The 27,015-nt window shown below is 40.2% G+C and overlaps 1 long non-coding RNA gene across 1 annotated transcript; it reads left to right on the forward strand.

The window, feature by feature from the left end:
• The first annotated feature begins 22,104 nt into the window (after positions 1–22,104).
• Positions 22,105–23,969, forward strand: LOC136179761 (uncharacterized). The gene is made up of 2 exons (XR_010666728.1): positions 22,105–22,223; positions 22,331–23,969. It is a non-coding gene; the product is annotated as an uncharacterized lncRNA (long non-coding RNA).
• Positions 23,970–27,015: the final 3,046 nt, after the last annotated feature.

The following is a 27,015-nucleotide window of genomic DNA, read 5'->3' on the forward strand; positions in this document are numbered from 1 at the left end:
AGATGGAGGAACTCCTAAACTGCTTATATACAGTGCTAGCACTCGAGAATCAGGGATTCCAGATCGTTTTTCAGGCAGTGGATCAAACTCTGCCTTCACTCTGACCATCAGTGGAGTCCAGACTGAAGATGCAGCAGTTTACTACTGTCAGAGTTTACATAGCATCAACAGTCAGTATGTGTTCACACCATAGACTGTAAAAATAATGGACGGGACAAGCTCCCGGTCTAGTGAAGCTTTTATTGTTAGAGCTCCCCCTGTGACTAGCTGCAGTATAGGTCATAAGCCCCGCCTCCTCAATGATAACAGATGGGATGTGGGTCAAACTGTAAAGCTAAAATACTCGTCACATCATTTTTTTCCAAACCTAAACTCTGCTGTGATCATTAGTTATTATCACCCTACATTGTGTTCAAGTGCTCATTTTTCTGTGAAGTTTGTTTTAAATAAGTTATTTGAGGTTGAAAAACAGGATTTTACGTCATATTTGACGATGATTGACAGCCGCCGATCTTGCGTAGCTCTCTTTGTGAATAACAAAGTTACATAGTGAAGGAAAGCCGAGACGCCATTGAATTTTTCCATTCAGTTTTTTCATCTTTTTTGAGCTTGAAAATGAGTTGTTCTGCAGTAAACTGTTCTAACCGACCTGTGGGAGATAAGGGATCTTTGCAGTTCTTTCGGTAAGTAAAAAAGTGATTTATGTGTCATTGGTTAAAGTCGTTATCTAGCTAGCTAACACATAAGCAGTCTAAGGTTAGAAATGTTGTAAAGCTAGGTTACTTATCCGGCATGATTTATCTTTTTATTTTATTTTATTAAATGAGCAAACCTAATAACTGACATGCTATGTTTCTTCATATTGTGATGTCGTTATTGTGATTGAAATTGTATTTAAAACCAAGAATCGTAATATAAAATCCGCTCATAGATGCGGTTCATTGACTGTACAGTTATTTTACAGCAAAAATAAATAGTCTGGTAAGGTCTTAATAGTATCTAGGGCAAACTAATTGTAATCTGGTCTGCATCATTACTAATGTGAACATGTTTACAGTCTGAGTGATAAGTGGGCTATACCGAGAGGAACAGGTTTTACTTTCACCGTGCAGACTGAAATTCATAGGACTATATACGAGGGGAGAATATTTCTCTATGTGTCCAGATAAAACTAAAGGTAAGATGTGATTTAATATAACTGTTACTGATTTAAGATCCAGATAAAACTAAAGGTAAGATGTGATTTAATATAATTGTTACTGATTTAAGATCCAGATAAAACTAAAGGTGAGCTCTGATTTAATATAACTGTTACTGATTTAAGATCCAGATAAAACTAAAGGTGAGCTCTGATTTAATATAACTGTTACTGATTTAAGATCCAGATAAAACTAAAGGTAAGCTCTGATTTAATGTAATTGTTACTGATTTAAGATCCAGATAAAAGTAAAGGTAAGATGTGATTTAATATAATTGTTACTGATTTAAGAACCAGATAAAACTAAAGGTAAGATCTGATTTAATGTAATTGTTACTGATTTAAGATCCAGATAAAAGTAAAGGTAAGATGTGATTTAATATAATTGTTACTGATTTAAGAACCAGATAAAACTAAAGGTAAGATGTGATTTAATATAACTGTTACTGATTTAAGATCCAGATAAAACTAAAGGTAAGATCTGATTTAATATAACTGTTACTGATTTAAGATCCAGATAAAAGTAAAGGTAAGATGTGATTTAATATAATTGTTACTGATTTAAGAACCAGATAAAACTAAAGGTAAGATGTGATTTAATATAACTGTTACTGATTTAAGATCCAGATAAAACTAAAGGTAAGATGTGATTTAATATAACTGTTACTGATTTAAGATCCAGATAAAACTAAAGGTAAGATGTGATTTAATATAATTGTTACTGATTTAAGATCCAGATAAAACTAAAGGTAAGATGTGATTTAATATAACTGTTACTGATTTAAGATCCAGATAAAACTAAAGGTAAGATGTGATTTAATATAACTTACTGATTTAAGATCCAGATAAAACTAAAGGTAAGATGTGATTTAATATAACTGTTACTGATTTAAGATCCAGATAAAACTAAAGGTAAGATGTGATTTAATATAATTGTTACTGATTTAAGATCCAGATAAAACTAAAGGTAAGATGTGATTTAATATAACTGTTACTGATTTAAGATCCAGATAAAACTAAAGGTAAGATGTGATTTAATATAACTTACTGATTTAAGATCCAGATAAAACTAAAGGTAAGCTCTGATTTCATATAATTGTTACTGATTTAAGATCCAGATAAAACTAAAGTTAAGATGTGATTTAATATAACTGTTACTGATTTAAGAACCAGATAAAACTAAAGGTAAGATGTGATTTAATATAACTGTTACTGATTTAAGAGACTAACCGAAACGTGAACACAAACATCAACAACCGGCGGTGGTGTAATGTAATATTAACCGAGCATCATGCTGCTTAAACTGATAAATGTTCTGCATTGTCTTCCACACACGATCAATTCAACAGTCACAAGTTGATCATATTGTACATTTAATGACGCTCATTTAATATTTGTACTAAAAACATTTGCGGTGATTGTGACTGTGTCTGTATTTATCACCTTTGAAAGGAAGGTGTTAATGCAGGAGACCAGTGTTACACACAACAGGCTGCTGTTATTGTAGTTAGGAGGAGACAGAGGCTCAACAAAAGAAGACATAAAGATCACGTTTGATACAAAAAGCAGGTAAAAGACCTTACTCATTGTTATGTTACAAAAAGCAGGTAAAAGACCTTACTCATTGTTATGTTACAAAAAGCAGGTAAAAGACCTTACTCATTGTTATGTTACAAAAAGCAGGTAAAATACCTTACTCATTGTTATGTTACAAAAAGCAGGTAAAATACCTTACTCATTGCTATGTTACAAAGACCCGGCCTATCCATCATGAGCACTTTAGCACTTTAGCAAAGCAGCAAAAGTTACAGTGGTAAGAAAAAACTTTCTTATTAAAAGGCAGAAATCTTCGGCTGGATCCCCGGCTCATGATGAAACAGCCTTCACAGGTCTAGACTGCGCCGGACTTGGAAAGGGATAGGGGGAGAGATGGGATAAGATGCAGGAAGAGGGATAGGGAGCAAGGGGGTGGGGGGAGGCAAGCCGTCCATCAACAATCCGGTGGGGACGGGGGACGGGGGGGGGGGGGTGGGGGGGTGGGGTTGTTCTGGCAGACCGTCCATCAACAATCTGGTGGGGGGGGGGGGTTGTTCTGGCAGGCCGTCAACCAACGATCTTGAGGAGCCTAAGAGAGCTCAAGAGCTCTCAGGAAAGTAGGTGGTTAGTGACTGAGATTTACAGATAGATACATGCAGTAATATGACGTACTGTATATGCACAGAGAGAGAGAGAGAGAGAGAGAGAGAGAGAGAGAGAGAGAGAGAGAGGAGCTCAAGGTGCCAGTTCCCCCGGTAGTCTAAGCCTATAGCAGCATAACTAAGAGCTGGTCTACACCAGCACTAACTATAAGATTTATCAAAAAGGAAAGTTTTAAGTCTATTCTTAAAAATACAGACTGTGTCTGCCTCCCGGACCCCGGCTGGAAAGCGGTTCCAGAGGAGAGGAGCCCAATAACTGAAGACTTTACCCCCCATAGTACACTTAGAGACTGTAGGTACCACCAGCAGGCCTGCACTCCGGGACCGCAACGCTCTCAAGGGACAGTACTGCACTAGTAGCTCCTTAAGATAAGATGGTGCCTGGTCATTTAGAGCTTTGTAGGTGAGAAGAAGGATCTTGAATTCTATTCTAGACTGTATAGGGAGCCAGTGCAGAGAAGCCAAGACAAGAGTAATGTGGTCCCTTTTCCTGGTTCTGGTCAGTACACGAGCTGCAGCGTTCTGGACTAGTTGAAGAGTCTTTAGAGACTTGCCAGAGCACCCTGACAAAAGAGAATTACAATAATCCAATCTGGAGGTAACAAATGCATGATCTCGTTTTTCTGCATCATTTTGCGACAGGATATTCCTGATCTTGGATATATTACGAAGGTGAAAATAGGCTGTTCTTGAATCTTGACTGATGTGAGAGCGAAAAGACATATCTTGATCAAATAGAACTCCTAGATTCCTAACAGTGGTGCTAGATGCCAGGCTGATGTCACTAAGAACAGTCAAATCACTAGAAAAAGTCTCTCTGAGGTTCTTAGGGCCTAGCACAATAACTTCAGTCTTGTCTGAGTTAAGTAGCAAAAAATGTCTGGTCATCCAGGTCCTAACGTCCTTAAGGCACGTTTCTAGCTGACATAACTGACTGGTGCCATCGGGCTTCATTGATACGTAAAGCTGAGTATCATCTGCATAGCAATGAAACTGTATGGAGTGTTTCCTCATAATATTTCCCAGAGGAAGCATATATAATGTAAAGAGAATTGGTCCAAGCACTGAACCTTGTGGGACTCCATGGCTAACTTTAATGTGTATAGAGGACTTATCATTAACATGTACAAACTGAGATCGGTCTGATAAGTAGGATTCAAACCAACTTAAAGCAGTCCCTGTAATTCCAAGTAAATGTTCTAGTCTGTATAATAGGATCTGATGGTCAATGGTGTCAAAAGCAGCACTAAGATCTAACAAGACGAGCACAGAGAGAAGTCCCCTGTCTGAAGCTAGAAGTAGATCGTTTGTAACTCTAACTAGTGCAGTCTCAGTGCTATGGTGGACTCTAAATCCTGACTGAAACTCCTCAAATAAACTGTTGTCATGGAGAAAGTCACACAGCTGATTAGCTACCACCTTCTCCAGGATCTTTGAGATAAAAGGAAGGTTGGATATAGGCCTGTAGTTAGCTAGAGTTCCTGAATCTAGAGTAGGCTTTTTAAGTAGAGGTTTGATTACTGCTACTTTAAATGCCTGTGGTACATACCCTGTCAGTAAAGACATATTGATCATATCTAATATAGAGTTGCTAACTAAGGGAAAGACTTCCTTAAACAGCTTGGTTGGGATTGGGTCTAAAAGACAGGTTGATGGTTTTGACGTAGAAATAATTGAATATAGCTCTGAAAGGTCGATTGGAGAAAAACAGTCGAGACTAATATCTGGTCCTGGAACTGTCTCTGCCGTATCAGACGTATCTGCACCAGGTAAGGGCAGGAGGTTACTAATTTTGTCTCTGATGTCTAGAATTTTGTTGTTGAAAAAGCTCAGGAAATCATTACTGCTGAGGGCTAAAGGACTACAAGGCTCAATGGAGCCATGACTCTCTGTCAGCCTGGCTACAGTGCTGAAAAGGTATCTAGGATTGCTTTTGTTTTCCTCGATTAGAGAGGAGTAGTAGGCAGCTCGAGCATGACGTAGAGCCTTCATATATTTTCTATGACTATCCTGCCAGAATAAACAAGATTCTACCGTTTTGGTCGAGCGCCATATTCTTTAAAAATTTCACGATGTTTGTTTTAGAGTACGGGTTTCTGAGTTGAACCATGGAGCTATTCTCTGCCGTTTGATAACCTTCTGTTTTAGGGGAGCAATCGAATCCAGAGTAACTCTCAGTGAATCCACTGCACTATCAACAAACTGATCTAGCTGAGAGAGACTAAAGCTATCAGAAGAGTTTCCAACTGGGTTGAAACACGGTACTGAATCAAAAGCAGCTGAAATAGCTTCCTTAAATCTAGCTACAGCACTATCAGATAAACTTCTAGAGAGCACATTTTTATTAAGCAGAGATAATTCTCTTGATTTCATCTCCGGCCTCTTTCTTTCAAAATTATTTTTATTGAGTTTTCTTGGATGCATGTTCAGTAAAGCTGTGCATCTTCACTGGTCTTACGATTCGATTCGATATCACGATGCATCACGATTCATCCTCAATTTTCTATATTACTGCACATGGCTACTTTTTCATAAACAGAGACAAACAGTCCAGAGAAAGATGTTTTTAAGTCTCTGTGTGTTTAGTTTATTATAAGAGAGAAAGATGTTTTTAAGTCTCTGTGTGTTCTCTTCTCAGGACGTTGTAGCCTTTAGCTGTGAGCTTTGTTCAGGGTTATTTCAGACGAGTTGTGTTAAGTTGCTACTGCTGTAAACACCCTGATATGAATGTTTCACATTAAAAGCACTTCAACTACAGATAGGAAGGGGACTTTTATTGTGAAGAACTTGTCGAACTTGTGTATAATCGAAGGAACGCAGCTTTAGCGGAGGTGCACTTAGCGGTGATACTGTCGGGAGTCTACTGTGTTTACAGCCGCTCACTTTATCCCGAGTCACCGCCACAGCCCCCTTCTTTTAGTTATCCTGGACTTAAGACAGCGAGGCATCAGTTTAAACACACCTTTACCTGTGATAAAGATGCTAACCCGAGCTGCGGTCGGCTAAAGAGACACCGAGTCAAGCCGTTTCAGCCTGCAGCGGAGCACTGTGGTCTGAGCCTGCAGGACCAGCTGACTCTGCTCATAAAGTCAGCAAGACCAGGACCGGGACTCAATTGATGTTGTTTTCTGTCACAAATCCCTCTGTTAGCCTACGTTACTTTCATTACACACCACCGTGTGTGTTTAGGTAAAACAAACTCACTCAACGCTGCTCAAAACAAACACATGTAGAGGTTAACAGATGCTTTTTTCTAACCCTCGTCATAATCGATTACTTCCTGTCCCTGCATCGATGCATCAATCGTCTAGTCTGCATCGCGATGCATCCATTAAATGATTCATTTCAACAGCCCTAATGTTCACATTGCAATTAAAAGGCACAACCCTGGATCTACCATCCGGGCACGTGCCCAGGGGCCCCTGAGCACGCAAGGGCCCTCCGCGACGGGAGTGGGGAAAAAAATATGCATCAGATGGCTAAAAAATTGATGACTGCAGACTTGAGTAAATCAGTGTGATGAAAGATACAACAGAAAACTCAAAGTACTTGGTCTTTTTCCATTCTCTGATTTTTTTGAAATTTTCAAAATCCAAAACAAAAACCAGAATTTACATTTTTAGACACTTCAAATCCATTATTACCCCTTTACCTTTTCTGAAGTTTATTTCCTTTTTAATATAGATGGACTGCAAACTGCAATGCACTTTACAGATTGGAATATCTTTCTCTCCTGGATTTCTCCTGAATGGAGGCTGTCAGCGTTGTGTGCCCGCGTGCTTGTGCTCGTGCCTAAACTGTACCGTGCAGAAGCACACCAACTATATGGCTTAAGCATGCTATGAAAACAAGCAGCCGATAGACTCCTCTCTGCTCTGACTGCAGCTGGGACTGCTGCGCGAGACTACTGTGAGACTGACCGCCTGTGAGTGCTTTGGGACGGGGGAGGGGCTCACGGCAGCACCCGCTGCTCGTTGAGGACAGTAACTGCAGAGCGATACGTGCTTTCACCTCAGAGTCTCCAAAACACCAGAAAAAGTCGCGAGATTTGTCGCTTGTAGATTTTGACATAAAAGGTTGACAGATTTAGCGAGAAAGTCGCCATCTTTGCAACACTAGGAAGATGAAGAGCTGAGAGGAGGAAGAGCTGAGAGGAGGAAGATGAAGAGCTGAGGAAGATGAAGAGCTGAGAAGAGGAAGAGCTGAGGAAGATGAAGAGCTGAGAGGAGGAAGAGCTGAGGAAGATGATAAGCTGAGAGGAGGAAGAGCTGAGAGGAGGAAGATGAAGAGCTGAGAGGAGGAAGAGCTGAGAGGAGGAAGAGCTGAGGAAGATGAAGAGCTGAGAGGAGGAAGAGCTGAGGAAGATGAAAAGCTGAGAGGAGGAAGAGCTGAGAGGAGGAAGAGCACAGAGGAGGAAGAGCTGAGAGGAGGAAGATGAAGAGCTGAGAGGAGGAAGAGCTGAGAGGAGGAAGATTAAGAGCTGAGGAAGATGAAGAGCTGAGAGGAGGAAGAGCTGAGAGGAGGAAGAGCTCAGAGGAGGAAGAGCTGAGAGGAGGAAGATGAAAAGCTGAGAGGAGGAAGAGCTGAGGAAGATGATAAGCTGAGAGGAGGACGAGCTGAGAGGAGGAAGATGAAGAGCTGAGAGGAGGAAGATGAAGAGCTGAGAGGAGGAAGATGAAGAGCTGAGAGGAGGAAGAAAAAGTACACAAACATATAATCAACCATGAAAGAAAAAAACAAGAATCTTCAGCGTCTCTGAAGTTTTAACTTAAAGGAACATTTTTGGTGCTTTTCACACTCGTACAAAAACTCCTGAAAACTCCTGAAATGTTCAGGTTGAGCTGCATGTGTGGACGCAAACAGACATTTGTTTTTTCTGACAGCCTCGTTGTAATTTTTGCTGCATGTGAGGCGGGGGTGAGATGATGTGTGATATTCATCTCCAGCGAGTGGAAGGGGGATGAAGGTGTTTATTCCCCGACGCAGGCGCATGACCATAGACAAGCAAGCAATCTGTGAGATGTCTGTGCACGTAAAGAAACTGCTTCATTACGTTATCGTCCGCCTCTTCCCGCTTTGAGGTGCATGTGTGAACGAACGACTCAGGAAGCTTTCAGGGGCAGCCTGCCTGAAATTGTCAGAACATTTGCATGTGTGTAAACGGTTGATGTGTTACTACCTCTCTCACATTAAGAGCTCGAGCTGTTCATTGTTATAATAAAGTCAAAGTTACTTCATAGTTTGAGATCTGGGAAGAAAGATGTTTTAGTTTTATTTGGGTTGTTTGTTAATGTGACCTTACTTTCTTTATCATCTGTTTACAGTTCAATCACAGGATGAAGCACAGAGCAGTGAATCTAACGGGATGCAGCTGCAGCACCTTTGATGACCGTAACGGGTTAAGACAACATCAGGAAATATTTGATGTACATTACCTGGTTTAAAGTTTTAATAAATGGTGTTTTGGGTTGATATGAAAATGACTTGGTTCATGTGTCTCTCTCTGCCCTCTGGCCTAACATGATCTTCTATCACTGTGGTGAACATTTTGCAAGGGAGCACCAAAAAGTATCTTGTTCACATGCAGGGGTGTGTCCAGAGGGGCGGCATGGGCCCCCCTTTGACATCTGATCTGCCAACCCAGAATCCAAATCTATGATTGGCTGTTAGTCTAATCAGAGGCGGGACTTCAGATGAAATCAACAACTCTGGACATACCCCCCCCCCCCCCACCGGGTCAAATAATCTGGACACGCCCCTGTTCACACGCGAAACCTTCTCGTGCTTAAGGGATAGTTTCTTGTGCGCACGAGATAATTAACCGTGAGCACAAGATACTTTGATATCAATATTTGCCCTCATCAGTCTGAGCATTGTTGTCTCCAACACTCCACCAAAATAAACACAAATCACACCCACTATCTGTCCTGTTCACACCTTGCATCCCTCCTGGACGATGTGACAACAAAAGGACAGCACTTACAGTAAGAGCAGGAGTTTACACTTGGCATTACCAACACAATCTCCATGTAGTACTTGAGTTTAGAGTTCACTTCCCTGCCTCACTTCCACATGAGCGCCTGTGTGACAAACTATTTTGTAATTTGTGTCTTTATTTTGTATGAATACTCAAAAATGTTTTTGTGAAAGAATTGATTTTTGAGGATGTCCCTAAATTTGCCACAAGGGGGCCCTCTGTGCACGAGATATGCCTACACTTCTGCAGGCTTGTGATGAAAAGATGCAGACCAGGCAATGTTTGAATTGTTGCAATGCTTTAATTATCTGTATCTGCCCTGTCTCTCCACGTAAAGCATGCAAGACTGATAAACTATGGAGGAAACTGAGGTCTGGCTCTGCAGGGTGACTCTCTCCATAATTGGAGAACTGGCGCCCCCGTGTGGATCATATAGGAATGCCCCTGTTTAAAGGCCCAATATTATCAGAGACCAACGGCTGTGAAAGTTATGAGTATGTCAAAGACACAAGAAACAGTTTGGAGTCTTAAACTACAAAGCTAATGAAATCACCTCTCTGAAATTGAAATACTGAAGGAGAAAGGTTATAAATAAAAAAAAGGAGTTAAGTGTTAAGATATTTTCTAGAAACTAACAGCTATGAAAGTTGTGAGAGTATGTCAAAGGCATGTATACTGTCAGGTTGAGTAATTCTAGGACACAGAAACATGAGATGGTTATAGTTACTTATTGAAACAGGGAAACAGCAACACACCACACAGAAACAATGAAGAAGAGGCACAGCTGAGATCATGACAAAGAAGCAGTTTGGAGTGAATATATAGGCCTACATTTATGAGAGAGCTACTCAATTCCTTTTTCAATGTGCACTTTGTGTTAAATGTAACAGTGTTGTTCCTTCTTCTTTATTTGTTTACTTGTTTCACTTTTATTTGTTAGTTTGTTAACACTTGTTGGACTGACAGTAACTGAGCCACATTAAGATAAAGAAAAATAAACTAGAAAACGTTTAGTCAAAGCTGCCGGTCCTGCTGGTCCTCCTCTCGTCCGGGTGAAACTGAGTAACCATGGCAACAGAAATGCATCACTGCTGATCCGTGGAAACAGACAGTTTCAGTTCTCAAGATACACATGTGAAAGTCTTACTGTGCTGAGCATGACTGAGTAACAAGAAGCTGCAGCAGTTTTTCTAAGAACACATTCAAAGATACGGATCACGATACTTATTTTTACAAGTCTGGCAATAAAAATGCAAAATATCATGTTTTCTTTTTTCACAATTCTTTTTAATTTTGAGGTTATCACTAATAAAACAATGCACATATTTTCTTTATAAAAAGTCACACTGACGACATCTTACAAAAAAGACGGTTTGGGAAGATAAATTCTACATAGGCCTAATGGATTTCGAATCAAATCCTTAATGTTTGAAACAGATAGAGCAAATCTCTTCAAATACACAGAGTTGCTGTTTGTTATTCTGGAAGTGAAGCAAAGAAAGCTTTGAAAAACACTGGATTATCTCAGATTTGAGTCAAATAATGTACGTTTTCAGTCACATTTTTGAATCGTTGGGTCATGACAACAGGCTCCATGTTTAAATCATGAACCCAAATCCTTTGTAAAAAAAAGTACTGCATATATATTTAATCTAATCGATTGAAATTGTCCATATCTCTATTGATCTTCTTTTTTTAAAAGGTTTTTTATTGATAACCTCGTGTGTTTTTTAATATTATGTTTATCTTTTATCATACTGCATTGATCATTACATGTATTGTTATGTATTGTTATAAACTCTAATATTTAAAATCATCCACTGAGGAGAAAATTCCTCATCAAGCTTGACAAACTCTTTTAATTTTAAATTCATATTTTTTGTATAGTTTGCTTGAGGTAGATTTACATATTTCGCTTCAGTTGACTGACTCTGTGTGTTTGCATATCTGTCCTCCCTCTCTGCTCTCGGACGTTAAGAGGCCGGTGTCGATCAGCGGCTGTTTGAGGCCTTTCAGAGACGCTGACATACGATGATGATGATGATGTCATTGATTCTACACCTGGTCACCTTTGGGCTCCTTGTTCAGGGTGAGGCCAGGTTCACTACAATAATCACTGTTATGGAGAAAAACTTAAAGAAGCAGCATTTACCTTTTTTCCACTGTTTCTCTGAAGTTAAGAAAGCAAAGATTCTGTTTGGATGTTGTTCATCTTTCTCCGTCTGTTTCAATAACCTTCTCCTCTTTTTTCATGTTTCTTCAGGTTCATCAGGAGACATCCTCCTGACTCAGACTCCTGGATCTCAGTCTGTTGTTCTAGGACAGACTGTCTCTATCAGATGTAAAACCAGCACAAGTGCTGGTACTTGCCTCAACTGGTATCTTCAGAAACCTGGAGAAGCTCCTAAACTCCTGATTTATTCTTCTACAAACCGTCAGTCTGGAGTTTCTACTCGTTTTAGTGGAAGTGGATCTGGAACTGACTTCACTCTGACTGTTAGTGGAGTCCAGACTGAAGATTCAGGAGATTATTATTGTCAGCAGTGTAACAGCTTCCCGTTCACACAGTGATACAACGTCGTACAAAAACCTCCGTCAGCTGAAGAGGAACTGATCTGACTGAACAGCTGCAGAGAAACTAAAACAAAGTTCCATGAAACACAACATAGTTTAAAATCAATTAATTTAAACTATAAACTCTAAATATTCTGCACATTAAGAAGATGATCTATTTTAATTATTTCAATAAATACACAAGGGTGTTTGATGTTACAAGACCCGAAACCCCCCATGAACCCAGAAAACATCACTGATGATGAGTTCTAGCCCATCTGTAGGATGTATCTTTTATCTATCTTTACACACACACGTACATTTTATCCTAATAAAACATATTTTGTAGTTTAGTTTCTATGATATCACGCTTTATTTAACAGATTTTCAATATTTCTTTGAGCTAAAACACATTCATTTAGATGTTTTCCTCTCTTTTCTTTTGATAAACATAAACCATGAGACATGTTAAAGTCCTGGTCATTAACATTTTCTGTAAAAAAGCTGATTTGATAATTTTCATTCAGTTGTTTCAGTCATTAAGGCGTCCATATCGATTGTTAGAAAAACCTTGTGAATAGAACATTATTTAGCAGCTGTCTTTGAGGTTCTGGCTCTCTAAAATTAATTCACAATTTATGATTTGTGCATTATTTAATTATACTGTTTATTATGAAGATGTTACATGATACAAAAGATTTTAAATTTGCTTAGATTCGGTTTACATTCTGAAGAGTTGATCTCAATGTGATCGTTGATAAAGACGTTTTTACACATTTGAAATAATTGAAAAAGACAAAAAGTGTATTTCTCATTGATTTAATGAACAGATTATCAGGAAACAATACACACACATATGAAGCAACAAGCTAATATTTATTCTTTAGAAACATGAAATAAAGAGAGAGAGAGAAAGGTGCACAGTGAGAGCAGTATCACAGTAAAACCAGCAGCAGAGTCCCAGTGAGTCATTACTGGGAACACTGGTCTCTACTCAGACTCTCTGAGACTGGAGCCTGGGCGCCCTGGGTGGCCTCACAGGTCACAGAGCCCACCTTCCTCCACTGGTCTGCAGAGAGCCTCAGGGTGCTGCTCCAGCTGTAGAGAGCGTCCTTCTCCAGCACCGCAGGGCTCCTGCTCTCCTCCCAGCTGCTGCTGCTGCTGCCGTCCACCTTCCAGGCCAGACTCCAGCCTGAGGGGAAGCCCTTGTTGGCCAGGCACATGAGCGTGGCCTTCCCCTGCTCCAGCTCCTCATTGGAGGGGGGCAGCACCGTCAGGGTGGGACGCACATCACCTATAGGAGACACCAATCAGATTAGAGGACAGGGAGCACACAGCTGTCAATCAAACACCACACCCTATAGGACACCTTTAATGTCTGAGAGTTGATTTTTCTTTTTTAGGAGTTTCTGTCAGATGTTTCTTTCTGCTCCACCGGTCACTCACTCACACATTGTTTCACTTCCCTTTAAGAAGCCTCTCATGCACATCAGCACACAGAGAGAGAATCACACAGAATGACCTGAAATATATTTAAACTACATCTGAATCCAATTTAAAACATTACAAACATTCCCCATCAAAATAATCCAAAAACTTTGCAACACATTTTTAAAACAGTTTGTAGGTAAAACAAACTAAAACAGAATCAACTGAACACAATCAAATGTTCTTCAAATGAATTCTAATCAGAAAAATAAGGTATCAGAAAAATACCTTAAAGAGTTGTCAGAAAATGAATCTGAGGAAAACATTTAAAACACCTCTCTTTGTTAAACATCAACTTGTTTATGTTTCAGTGTGACAGAAATCAAACTGTCCTGAGTGAACCATCACGGTAAAGCAGGACCGATAAAAACATGATAAGAGTTCATTAGAGTTAGAGTTTAACGATGACAAATAAACAGAGAGACAGCTGCTGAACACAAACACATGAAGATATATATTAGACATACATATCAATAATATCTGAATAAATCTACTTTGTAGTTTTGTCAGTGTTTGAATTACAGTAGCACTGATTTGATATCTCTCTATGCTGATGATATCACACTTTATTTAACAGATTTAAAATATTTATTTGAGCTAAAACACATTCATTTAGATGTTTTCCTCTCTTTTCTTTTGATAAACATAATTTAAAATCCTGGTCATTAACATTTTCTGTAAAAAAGCTGATTTGATGATTTTCATTCAGTTGTTTCAGTCATTAAGGCGTCCATATCGATTGTTAGAAAAACCTTGTGAATAGAACATTATTTAGCAGCTGTCTTTGAGGTTGTCAAAGTGTGATTTATGTGGATCAAATATAAAAATCTGTATTTTAACATTAGGTTTAATATTCATAAAGAAACTTACTTCCAACATCCAGTCTGGTTCCTCCACCAAAAGTCCACCACAGTGGTACAAAGTCATTGAGCGGCCGTACAAAAACCTCTCACTGTAGAGACACACGGCTCTCTGACTTTAACACACTGAACTCAAACTACCACAACTCCACATGTCACCTTACCATGAGAGTGAAAATCATCTATTTCCCAACAAATAAAAACTCTGGCTTCAAACATTTTACCTTCATTTAAATTCAGTCTGTGTTTCTGTTTTAAACTGAAATCCTTTAAAGTCAAATGTTGTCTTTATTCTTTCTAAAACAAACGATTTAAAAGTTAAAGGTCAGTATTTTCTTTTCCTCCAGGCTTGAATATAAAGACAAAAGACACCAGAATAACTTACTGATTGAATGAAAAGCTGAATATGTGACTTACTTCCAATATCCAGTCTGGTTCCTCCACCGAACGTGTACCACAGTGATACAAACTGATGGAGTCGTCGTACAAAAACCTCTCGCTGTAGAGACACACGGCTCTCTGACTCTGACACAAACACAGACACCTCAATGAGTCTCTGCCTGCAAGACCTCTGAGACCAAATGAAAACAGAATCTAAAAAGATTATAACAGATTAAAGAATGTCTTTCTTTGAGATATTTAAATCTTTGAATTATTTTTAAATCATTTTCTCAAGAATATTATTAATTACAACTCCTGATTTATATCAGGATAAATGTTTCTAGAAGCATGAACATGAAATCATATTAAAGTTGTTTTGAAAGTTTTCTAATTAATTGTATAATTAATTGATTGATTGATAAACAGAGTAATGAGAGTGATCCCTGTTGGAGTCAGTCAGAACATTTCCATAGAGAGCCACTTTGCATCAGCAGCACCATGCTCCAGTGCTCTGGGAGACTTTATAGTCCTGACAGTTGAACACTGGATGACTGACAGCTGTCCTTCATCACAACAGAAATCCTCGTCCTCATCATCAAAAACATGACTTTGATGTGCGTCCTCATCTGGACTCTCCTCCTCTGCTGCTGCTTCACAGGTAAAGTCCAGAGAATCAAACTCCTCTCCTCTATGAACATCCGTCCCTCTGAAATGAAGCCCACTAAACCCTGATGCTGCTTTCTGTTTTTGTCTCTGTATCCTCAGAGTCCAGAGGACAGGTCACAGTGACTCAGCCTGCAGCAGTGACCTCTGCTCTGGGAGCCTCCGTCTCCATCTCATGTAGAACCAGTCAGAATGTTTATAATAATAACTGCTTAGCCTGGTACCAACAGAAAGATGGAGGAACTCCTAAACTCCTCATTTACTATGCTAGCTCTCGAGCATCAGGGATTCCAGATCGTTTTTCAGGCAGTGGATCAAACTCTGCCTTCACTCTGACCATCAGTGGAGTCCAGACTGAAGATGCAGCAGTTTACTACTGTCAGAGTTTTCATGTCATCAACAGTCAGTGGGTGTTCACACAGTGAAAAAGCGTCGTACAAAAACCTCCCTCAGTCAGACTGAACAGAAACTGAACTGACTGCTGCAGCTGGAAGTTTCTGCAGAGACTGACACACTTCACTGAGGACACACACACACACACACACACACACACACACACACACACACACACACACACACACACACACACACTTCACTGAGGACACACACACACACACACACACACACACACACACACACACACACACACACACACACACACACATCATTTTTCTAATACTTTAACAACTTTCCTGAACTCTTAACGCACCAACACACCTACAACACACAAATGGCAAAATGGTTAATTTCATGCTCAAAATCACACATTGTAAACTAAAGTCCAACACTCATTTTCAAAATAAAATAATACACTCACACACTACACCATGTCCACCAAAACACTGCAAACATGTCTCAAAATAAAATCATTCTTCCAAAACACCAACACATGTCCTCTTCCAACATAAACATGTAATCACAGCACAATGTCATAAAAACATCAGATGGAATTACAGGAACTACATTATTTTATGTGTCAGATCTGCCCTTATACAATACACATATTTGATCATAGATTGTGTTTAGCACTGCATTTTCTTTACGTTTTGTTTTGTTGGGTTTAGTAAATGCATGCATTTTATTTCTTTGGCTGCAGAAATGTAATACAAAAAAGGAATGACCCATTTCAGAGTAAATGTACTGTTTATGAAAAAAAGAAGACAGAGACAGAATTGCTACAGTAAAGGCTTTATCTGCAACAGGACATTACTGCAAGATAACAAAAATATACAGTATAGCTGCCATATATTGTAATATTGGATGTGAAAATACAAAATATACAAACAGAAAAAGCCACAGAAGAATAAAGAAAGAAAAAAAAGTCCTCTTCTAATCTGCCCGGTCTTCTGCATTTGGTCACGTGCTCATCCACATCACACCTGATATCTTCTCTGGCAAGGCATCTTGGCAGTAGTAAGTAGTAAGCAATTCATCTTAGATAAACAGTCAGATTAAAAAATGTCTTAGACATAATACATGATTCATTCATACATAACTCATTGTGAAAGCATATTTAGAAATACAAGAAATAGCAATAAAAAAGTAACTGACAGTCGACTGTTTACAAAACATGACGACAATGACATCAACATAAATAAGTATATATACATAAAGAATAATCGCCTCTTGAGTTCCCCAAATGCCTCTTCTGCTGCAGCTGACCAGACAAAAGGAACAGACAGTGAAGTCAATGGGGCTACTACTTGACTATAATTCCTCACAAAACGACGGTAGAAATGAGCAAACCCCAGAAACCTCTGGAGCTGTTTCCTTGAGGTGGGTTGAGGCCAATCCGTGACAGCTTGGACCTTAGCAGGATCCGTCCTCACCTGCCCACCCTGTGGCCTAAAGGAGTGTTGAAGGCAGTCTTCCATTCATCGCCCTCCTTTATGTGCACCAAGTGATAGGCATTGCGCAGGTCCAACTTAGTGAAGATAGTGGCTCCATGCAGGGGTTCAAAAGCAGAGTTAATGAGAGGCAGAGGATACTTGTTCTTGATAGTAATGTTGTTTAAGCCACGGAAATCTATGCAGGGTCTCAAGGCTTTATCCTTCTTGTCCACAAAGAAAACTCCTGCACCCAGAGGAGAAGAAGATGGTCGGATAATACCTGAGTTTAGAGACTCTGTGATGTAGTTCTCCATGGCTCCACGTTCCGGGGCAGAGAGGTTGTAGAGCCTGCTTGTTGGTAGAGGGAGCAGTCGTAAGGCCTGTGAGGGGGTAATGACAACGCTCTCTGCTTGCTGAAAACCTCAGCAAGGTCGTGATACACTGAAGGCACAGAGGAAACGTCAATGGGTTCTGGTGGAGCAGCACTGATAATATCAGAACACAGAGGCTGAGCAGACTTTAAACAGGTAGAATGGCAGAAAGAACTCCAGCTAACTATCTTACCGGCAGCCCAATCAATAACCGGATTGTGAATCTGAAGCCAGGGTAGGCCGAGCACTAAGGGAGCATTTGAAGAGTGCATCATGTGGAAAGTCAAACTTTCACGGTAGTTGCCAGCTAACAAGAGAGAAAGTGGCTCGGTCTGATGAGTGATGGTAGCTAGCCAGTCCCCATTTAACGGACAGAGGTGTATCAATGAGATCAGTAATAAGCTGGGCTTCTTTAACAAACATAGAATCGAGGATGTTAGAGTCTGAGCCAGAATCAACAAGAGCCTTAAACTTATAAGAATTACCATTTACAAGTAAGCAAGCGTCTAAGTGTATGCGTCTTCGAGGTAAACTAGGAACTACAGTGCTACTCACCAGAACCTCGTCTGTGACTGGTGAGGTGTTTAAACGCTGGGGGCAGGCAGCAATCATGTGTCCAGAGTTTTTCTTGAAAACGCCTGTTGCGCTCAGCAGGGTTTAGGCGATTCCGTCCCAACTGCATGGGTTCCTCGTTCTGAAAGGGTGCCGTGGAGGAGTTGTTGCTGGGTGGCTTGTTTGCGGGGAGCCAGGAGGACGGTGTAGCAGCAGAACCGGGGACATTAGCTAGGGACTCCTGCCCTCTCTCCCGCCGTCGCTCCCTTAATCTGTTATCCATCTTGATTGCTAGCGCAATTAGCTCCTGCAGGTCTTTAGTTTCAGCTCTCCCCACTAAACAGTCCTTTACATCTTCGTTCAGTCCTTTTACAAAAATGCTTTGCAATGCTCTGTCATCCCACCCTAATTCAGCGACTAGCGTCCGAAATTCCACGGAGTAATTAGCTGCACTAAGGGAGCCCTGACGTAGGTTAAGTAACTGGTTGCTAGAGTCACAGCTGGTAACAGGGTGGTCAAAAGCAGATGTCATGTCTGAAACAAACTGGTCAAAGGTAGCATTAGCAGTAAGTGGGCTATGCCAAAAAGCTGTACCCCAAGACCTAGCCCTTCCCGTGAGCAGACCCAGTACGTAAGCTATCTTAGCTCCATCGCTAAAATAGGTCAGAGATTGCAACTCGAACACCAGAGAACATTGAACTAGAAATGACCTCCAGTCCCCTAAATTACCGTGGTAACGTTCAGGGGCTGGGACAAAAGGCTCACAGGGTTGAAAAGCACCGACAGGTACTCCCGGAGGAGGTTCTGAGACAGGTACAGGCTGTGGGTTAATCTGTAGCTGCCTTTCAACACGAGAGAGACCGGAGGGTAGTTAAATCCACTTAATATTTTCAAAATGTGTACAATTTTAAATTCTGTTTTTAATTTGTTGCAGAAGAACATTTTAATTAACAATAAAGCAAATAACAAAATTACATTTTTATTCTGTTTAATTTCAGAAGTTTTAACTTCAAACAACAACATGAGAAGTCCAGGAAAATAATGCCTTTCTTTACAAATCTCTGCAAGTTTTTAGGTTTTCAACCTTTCTCTTTATGACAGTTACCGGTATTTACAAAAACATCTTAACAACCATACCCTGCATTCACAATACTTACAGCATGGGATTACTTTACTTAATGCTAGGACTGAGTAAATATAGAATCTTGTTATTAATCAACCTCTTTTCAAGATATCTGTGCCAATACCATTCAGTATAAAGTGCAAACAGTGCACAAACATGTTGAAATGCAAAAATAAAAATGCACCTGATATCTGGAACTGTAGCATAACTACTTGGAACCCCGTTTTACAGTACAAGCTGATTTTTCAGAGTCTGAATTTTGGGTGCCAGCTCACTTTTACCCAGGTTGAGCATCACCTGCTGGACAAAAAGAAGGTGTTTTTCATGTACTTGGGATAGTCCAGGTGCAGGGCGTAAATCAGTCCAAAAAGGACACAGAAGGCCTGAGGAATGTTAGCCAGCTCATCCATCAACACACTCCCTTCCAAGATGATCCCCACTCTGGATGGGCTCAGCTGAGGATTTTCTTCATCGATGCAAAAGATTCCCACTGGAGTTTGACTGTGAATCCTTGTCAGTTGCGTCCTAAAAGAGAGAGAAACAGATTTAAATTTACCTTTAGATGTTAAGAATGAAAAGCCTCATCGAAAATAAACCGTACACTGAAAGTAATTATTGAAAGTAGAGGTCTTAATCTGCGCTGACAGGACATTTTACAACCTCACGGCGGAATCTGGCTCCAATAGTGGCCAATGGCGACTTTTTCCTCCCTTAAACTATCAGAATTATATCGGCCTTAAAAAAACAAGTGTTGGTCGACCTATAATTGAAAGGACAATAACATTGGTCTTAAATAAACTGCAAAATTTGGATCTGTGCTTACAAGTACGTAGCCCATTTGTTGAACGTGGAGTACGCTTTTGATAAAGATGGTGCACTAGTTAATGTCTGTGATATATTCTACATATATATATATATACACAGTAAACTGTAGTGGCATGCTGTTATGTTGATTTGATTGTCTACAGATTGCTCCTCTGCTGTCTGGCATGAGCCACTGCTCACGTCAGCTGTGTGGCTGCTCTATTGTTTAAATGGGCGCTGAAAAGAATAGCAAGGCACACACTGCGACCTGGCCACAAGTGCTTCCTTTTTAATTGTACAGCCAAAGTAAAATAATGAACATTAATTGAGCCCATTTTAAAAATATTTTTATAGTCTTTTCAGTTTATGTCAAGCCATTAACCAATAATGCAGATATTGAGATTGTTTCGTAAAAAAAGAAGTACAAGTCTTTGAAACACTGAAAAAGTTAGTAGCATATGATTTTTCCAGTGACGCAAAAATGGTCATTTAGCGTCACTGGAAGCTCCTTTTCAGACTCAGAAATACAAAGATTTCCCATCTCAGGGGAAAATGAGGGTGGGTTGCATGACCATTCAAAAATACTACCAGGTTTCTAATGATACAAAGATTAATGCAAATGGGTGAAGTATCCCTTTAATTACAAACTAATGATGATTGTGTGTGTGGGTGTGTGTGTGTTTGAATATTTTCTACTGTACTTGTGTAGGTATGTAAATACATGTGTGTATATGTATATATTTGTTTTTATTCTATATAATTCCCAGGGGTGCAAACTCATCAGGAATGAAAAGGTGACATGAATCCAAACCCCCTGGGGGGGTCAGGGGGCATGCCCCCCTCCAGGAAGATTTTTATTTTTAAATATCAGCTTTAAAATGTGAATTTACAGACAATTTTATCATTCAGACCTACTGAAGAAGCAGTGCAAACAATAAGAAAAACACAATTGCTTGTCTATATCTATGTTCTGTTCTGACTTTTTGATAAAGTTTCAGTGAAACATGAAGAACCCCATGATGCTCCCAACCTTCAGTCCCTTTTTATAAATGAGATGAATTTGCAGAACAGGGCTTACCATGTTCCACTAAGGGGTGACGTGAAGGACAGTCACTATGCAAGTACCTCTCAGGGCAGAGTCTGAGAGAACATAATACAGTCATCAAGTATGACAATATCATTAAATGTGTAACAGTATCAATATATGAACCTGATGTTTATCTCCTGCTGATTCTCATTAAGTTTATATTCCCTCTCTTATGTGTTGACCAGCTGTCACTTTAATGTTTCCTGAGATAATAATGAACCAGAAAGCTGTATGAAGTTACCTTCAAGCTAGCACACATTTCTCTCTCTCTTTACCTCTCTCTACCAAACAGTAAATATGATCAGACAGGATGTTTAACAGAAAGGCTGGCTTGCTAGCCAGACTCCGAATCTTCCCACAGTGTTTTCATGGAAAAATAACGTTATGTGCTGCACATGGCGACCGATTGAATCAGGTTTCATGCTTCTTGCGGTCGGCGCGGCGATATTGCGCAATCGCGGTCGGCGCGAGAATGGTCCACAGAGTGTCTGAGCGCCCAGCCGCGCACCTCCAAGATTTTTCTAACAACGCGGACGGGTTCGTGTCGACAGCGTTGCAATGATTGGCTACAGGGCCTGGAAGTACTTTCTGCAGGCCATGTTGAGCAATCAGACCGCTCTGACCGCAATCAGTATGAAACCACTCGACGTTAGCGGGACCGTGCTCGCCGGCCGCAAGAAGCATGACAGCTCGCGTCGCAGATTTACCCCCCAAATATTTTTATTGCAGATCTAAATGAATCACACTGGCCAGCTGTCGTGTGCTCATCAATGTGCCGAGTGTCGCGCCTGAGCGCCACAGAGGTGACAGCTCACACCTCCTGCACAATGTATGACAATTCATCTTCAGAAGATGAAGGAAAGAGAGGCCCTGTTTAATGCTCGTATTCAAATTAGTTTTCAACACATTTTGAATCAGCTAAAAATCAGCCATTTTCTCAGAACATTTCCATAGAGAGCCACTTTGCATCAGCAGCACCATGCTCCAGTGCTCTGGGAGACTTTATAGTCCTGACAGTTGAACACTGGATGACTGACAGCTGTCCTTCATCACAACAGAAATCCTCGTCCTCATCATCAAAAACATGACTTTGATGTGCGTCCTCATCTGGACTCTCCTCCTCTGCTGCTGCTTCACAGGTAAAGTCCAGAGAATCAAACTCCTCTCCTCTATGAACATCCGTCCCTCTGAAATGAAGCCCACTAAACCCTGATGCTGCTTTCTGTTTTTGTCTCTGTATCCTCAGAGTCCAGAGGACAGGTCACAGTGACTCAGCCTGCAGCAGTGAGCTCTGCTCTGGGAGCCTCCGTCTCCATCTCATGTAGAACCAGTCAGAATGTTTTTTATAGCAGCTACCACCGTTTGCACTGGTACCAACAGAAAGATGGAGGAACTCCTAAACTCCTCATTTACTTTGCTAGCACTCGAGCATCAGGGATTCCAGATCGTTTTTCAGGCAGTGGATCAAACTCTGCCTTCACTCTGACCATCAGTGGAGTCCAGACTGAAGATGCAGCAGTTTACTACTGTCAGAGTTTACATAGCATCAGCAGTCAGGATGTGTTCACACAATGAAAAAGCGTCGTACAAAAACCTCCCTCAGTCAGACTGAACAGAAACTGAACTGACTGCTGCAGCTGGAAGTTTCTGCAGAGACTGACACACTTCACTGAGGACACACACACACACACACACACACACACACACACACACACACACACACACACAGACCCTAATCTGATCAATAATCAAATCAGACGTTCTGCTTTCACTCCTCTTTTATTGAACAGACTGTTTCATCAACACCTGCAGTTCACAGAAGAACACCACTTCCATCAAAGACCAGAATAAACACACCATCTTTTAAATATCAAACATTTTCAGCCCACTTCTCCCCCCTCTTTACTCACCATGATGGTGACGTATCATTGCCGTCTTGGTAAGGACACATTAGTTGCACATTACTGCCACCTTGTGGTTGTGGACTGTTGATTGAGAAGTATTAATGCACTTATTCAAATAGGATGAAAGGGGAGAAATATGTGGAATGATAAACAGAATCAAGATGAAATCAAACTCTCTCTATGTGATCTGTTCATGATAGATATTAAAACAGTTATGTCACACATCTTTTCATAGTGTCGGCACATTCTTCCAACTTATACTGAACTATTTTTTGACAAGGTTACCAATTATCCATGGCGTTGAAAACAGTGGAGAGCAATAGACAAGTCATCCCACAAGTAAGTAGAATTATTTAAAGGTAGAATATTCTGTATAATCCACTTCACCACATGTTCCTCTAACTCTAACATGTGTCTCTAGTTCGAAAAAGTTTAAAATCCTGTCTTCATGTTTTCCAGCACTGCACCACGATTCACTTTTTTAAACTCAAGAATTCTTCTATCACTGCTTCAAAATATTGATGCAGAAAATAGTTTTCTAAAACTGTCTTTAAAGTCCCTGTAAACCAAAAAAAACAACAAAGTTTTTTAGTGTTTTATACAGAAGAAGAATGTATTATGAACCTCCAGGCCAAATTTCAGCAACGAAAAAGACCTATAAGTTTATAAAATGAAGCTTCAAAATCATGAAAAATGTAGCTGTTCTCTCTCCTCTGGGATGATGTGGGCGTGTCCATGGAATGCGCCGAAGCCACGCCCACTCGCGGAGAGACGTTCCCTTCTCAACTGTCAAAAATGTAAAAGACCTGACAATGGAGGCCTCAGCTCCTCTATCAGACCTGTCTGTCACAGAATGGTATTTTTGTTTCTCCTTCATCTTGGTTTAGTCTAGTAATGTGTAATGGAAGCCTGTTTCTCAATAGCATAGCTAGCCAAATGAAATAAGCTAAGCTAACCACAATAAACTAATATGTAACTTTACCACTTTCTGCCTTGCATTTATTTATGAACCAGGCAGCCATCCTCACACTATAATTGCTTTTGATTTGTTTTACTATTTGGTCAAGTTTAACATTTTTGTGATCAATAATAAGGGAAAACTAGTGCTCCATTTACAGCCTTCTGTTGAACCTGTTTTTTTATTTAGTCAGCTACACGCTTATCCATCAAAACTGATGAGTCATCAAAACATTCACCCCCCCCCCCCCCGTACAGTGTGTGTCCCTGAGGACAATCATTGTTTTTGTACCAGGCTGTAAACATGTTTAGTTCATGTTTTATTCAACAAATTATTGTATGTATATGAACTCCTTTGTCTCTACTTATGAATATACATTTTAATTATTTTTACCTTTTTTTTAACCAAATACTAATGCAGTTAATTTCTGATTGGGTAGGAAGAGTATTTACCTTTATAATTAAAGACAACTACCAGTAATGTCCCTGACAACTGAGCTACAATAAGTTTTAGAGCATGCCTTTTGATACTTGCTTTAGAGACAAAAACCCTTCCTTTATCTCTAATAATGTAAAGTGGAGAGATTTCTGCTCTTTCTGTTCCAATATCTGCCACAAGAAGTCCCCATAAACAAATTCAAAACCATCAAAATCAAGATTCAACCAGAGTAAATTACATTAATTACGTGTGATTAGAAAAATGTTTAGAAATCATTCAGAAATGTGGTCTTCCTAGATCAATATCACATAATATCGTCTAGTTTACCCATCTAAACTATACAAATGATGTGCTTTATCATCGAATATAGAAGAGTTTTAATGTTAACAATTAATAATATTTATCGAATATATGAAATTATGACAATATGAAGTGTGTGTGTGTGTGTGTGTGTGTGTCTGTGTGTGTGTGTGTGTGTGTGTGTGTGTGTGTGTGTGTGTCTGTGTGTGTGTCTGTGTGTCTGTGTGTCTGTGTGTGTGTCTGTGTGTGTGTGTGTCTGTGTGTGTGTGTGTGTGTGTGTGTGTGTGTGTGTGTGTGTGTGTGTGTCTGTGTGTGTGTGTGTGTGTGTGTGTGTGTGTGTGTGTGTGTGTGTGTGTGTGTGTCTGTGTGTGTGTGTGTGTCTGTGTGTGTGTGTGTGTGTGTGTGTGTGTGTGTCTGTGTGTGTGTGTGTGTGTGTGTGTCTGTGTGTGTGTGTGTGTGTGTGTGTGTGTGTCTGTGTCTGTGTCTGTGTCTGTGTGCGTGTGTGCGTGTGTGTGTGTGTGTGTGTGTGTGTGTGTGTGTGTGTGTCTGTGTGTCTGTGTGTGTGTGTGTGTGTGTGTGTGTGTGTGTGTGTGTGTGTCTGTGTGTCTGTGTGTGTGTGTGTGTGTGTGTGTGTGTGTGTGTGTGTGTGTGTCTGTGTGTGTGTGTGTGTGTGTGTGTGTGTGTGTGTGTGTGTGTGTGTCTGTGTGTGTGTGTGTGTCTGTGTGTGTGTGTGTGTGTGTGTGTGTGTCTGTGTGTGTGTGTGTGTGTGTGTGTCTGTGTGTGTGTCTGTGTGTGTGTGTGTGTGTGTGTGTGTGTCTGTGTGTGTGTGTGTGTGTGTGTGTGTGTGTGTGTGTGTGTGTGTGTGTGTGTGTGTGTGTGTGTCTGTGTGTGTGTGTGTGTGTGTGTGTGTGTGTGTGTGTGTGTGTGTGTCTGTGTGTGTGTGTGTGTCTGTGTGTGTGTGTGTGTGTGTGTGTGTGTCTGTGTGTGTGTGTGTGTGTGTGTGTCTGTGTGTGTGTCTGTGTGTGTGTGTGTGTGTGTGTGTGTGTGTGTGTCTGTGTGTGTGTGTGTGTGTGTGTGTGTGTGTGTGTGTGTGTGTGTCTGTGTGTGTGTGTGTGTGTGTGTGTGTGTGTGTGTGTGTCTGTGTGTGTGTGTGTGTCTGTGTGTGTGTGTGTGTGTGTGTGTGTGTCTGTGTGTGTGTGTGTGTGTGTGTGTCTGTGTGTGTGTCTGTGTGTGTGTGTGTGTGTGTGTGTGTGTCTGTGTGTGTGTGTGTGTGTGTGTGTGTGTGTGTCTGTGTGTGTGTGTGTGTGTGTGTGTGTGTGTGTGTGTGTGTGTTCATTCTGAAGTTATATCATGTGTCCCACAGATTTAATGTTATGTAAATAAAAAGGCTGGTGGGGTGCTTTAAAGTTCTATTGATTCTTGTTGGGCTCTTTATTTGATAGATATTAGATAGAGGAGGAAATCAGGAGAGAGAGTGAAATGCAGGAAAGGAGCCGCAGGTTGTTCTTAAACCCGGTCCGCCTGCTTGGAGGACTATAACCTCTTTTTTAGGAGTGCGACCTTACCACAAGGCCTTCTGTTTTGCAGCAGGTCCTTTGGGTCCTGTAGGTTGTGATATGGAGACAAAGGGGCAGAGGCATGATTAAATACAGAGAGGGACTCCTCAAGGTCTTTATGCATTTAGACCTTGATGTCCTGTGTATTTGTAGAACACATGTCTGAAAGTACTTCAACATGTTTTGGTTCTTCAGAATCACTGTTGCTACCACTGTCTCTACAGTGGATTTAACCAGCTTATATACAGACGTGTGGCATGTATTATGGTTTGAAATAATGTTGTTGAAGTGAAATGTGTATGTGTGTACAGTGGGTTTGTTTTCATTAGTATAATAACCAAGTGAAGTATTTGGTAAATATAGTTAAAAAAAGTCATGGTAACAGTTATTTTTGATAAAAAATACAAACTGAGATAAAAATATAAACTAAATGTAATGATTTGTTTTGTTAAACAAAAGCTTGTTTTTTAGTTCAATCTACTTAATATTTCAATTGTTTCCACTAAATATTTTCTGTTGCATTGAACTCTAAGAAATGATTCATGGGGTTAGTAGAATACACTTCAAATAAATATGTTTTTCATCATCAAACAATAAGTTTGTTACTTGTACTAGATTTAGTAAGTTCACCACATTCTTAAAGGAGTATGTCAAACTCAGAGTGAAAGAACATTGTCTTCACTTATTGTTATATTGATTTCAAACAAAATGTTTCTGCATCCAATTAACATTTGTAGATATTAAGTTAGTATAACTGAATGACCTTCTCTTGTTC

The sequence above is a fragment of the Labrus bergylta genome, chromosome 8 (genome assembly GCF_963930695.1).
Source record: "Labrus bergylta chromosome 8, fLabBer1.1, whole genome shotgun sequence".
Taxonomy (NCBI): domain Eukaryota; kingdom Metazoa; phylum Chordata; class Actinopteri; order Labriformes; family Labridae; genus Labrus; species Labrus bergylta.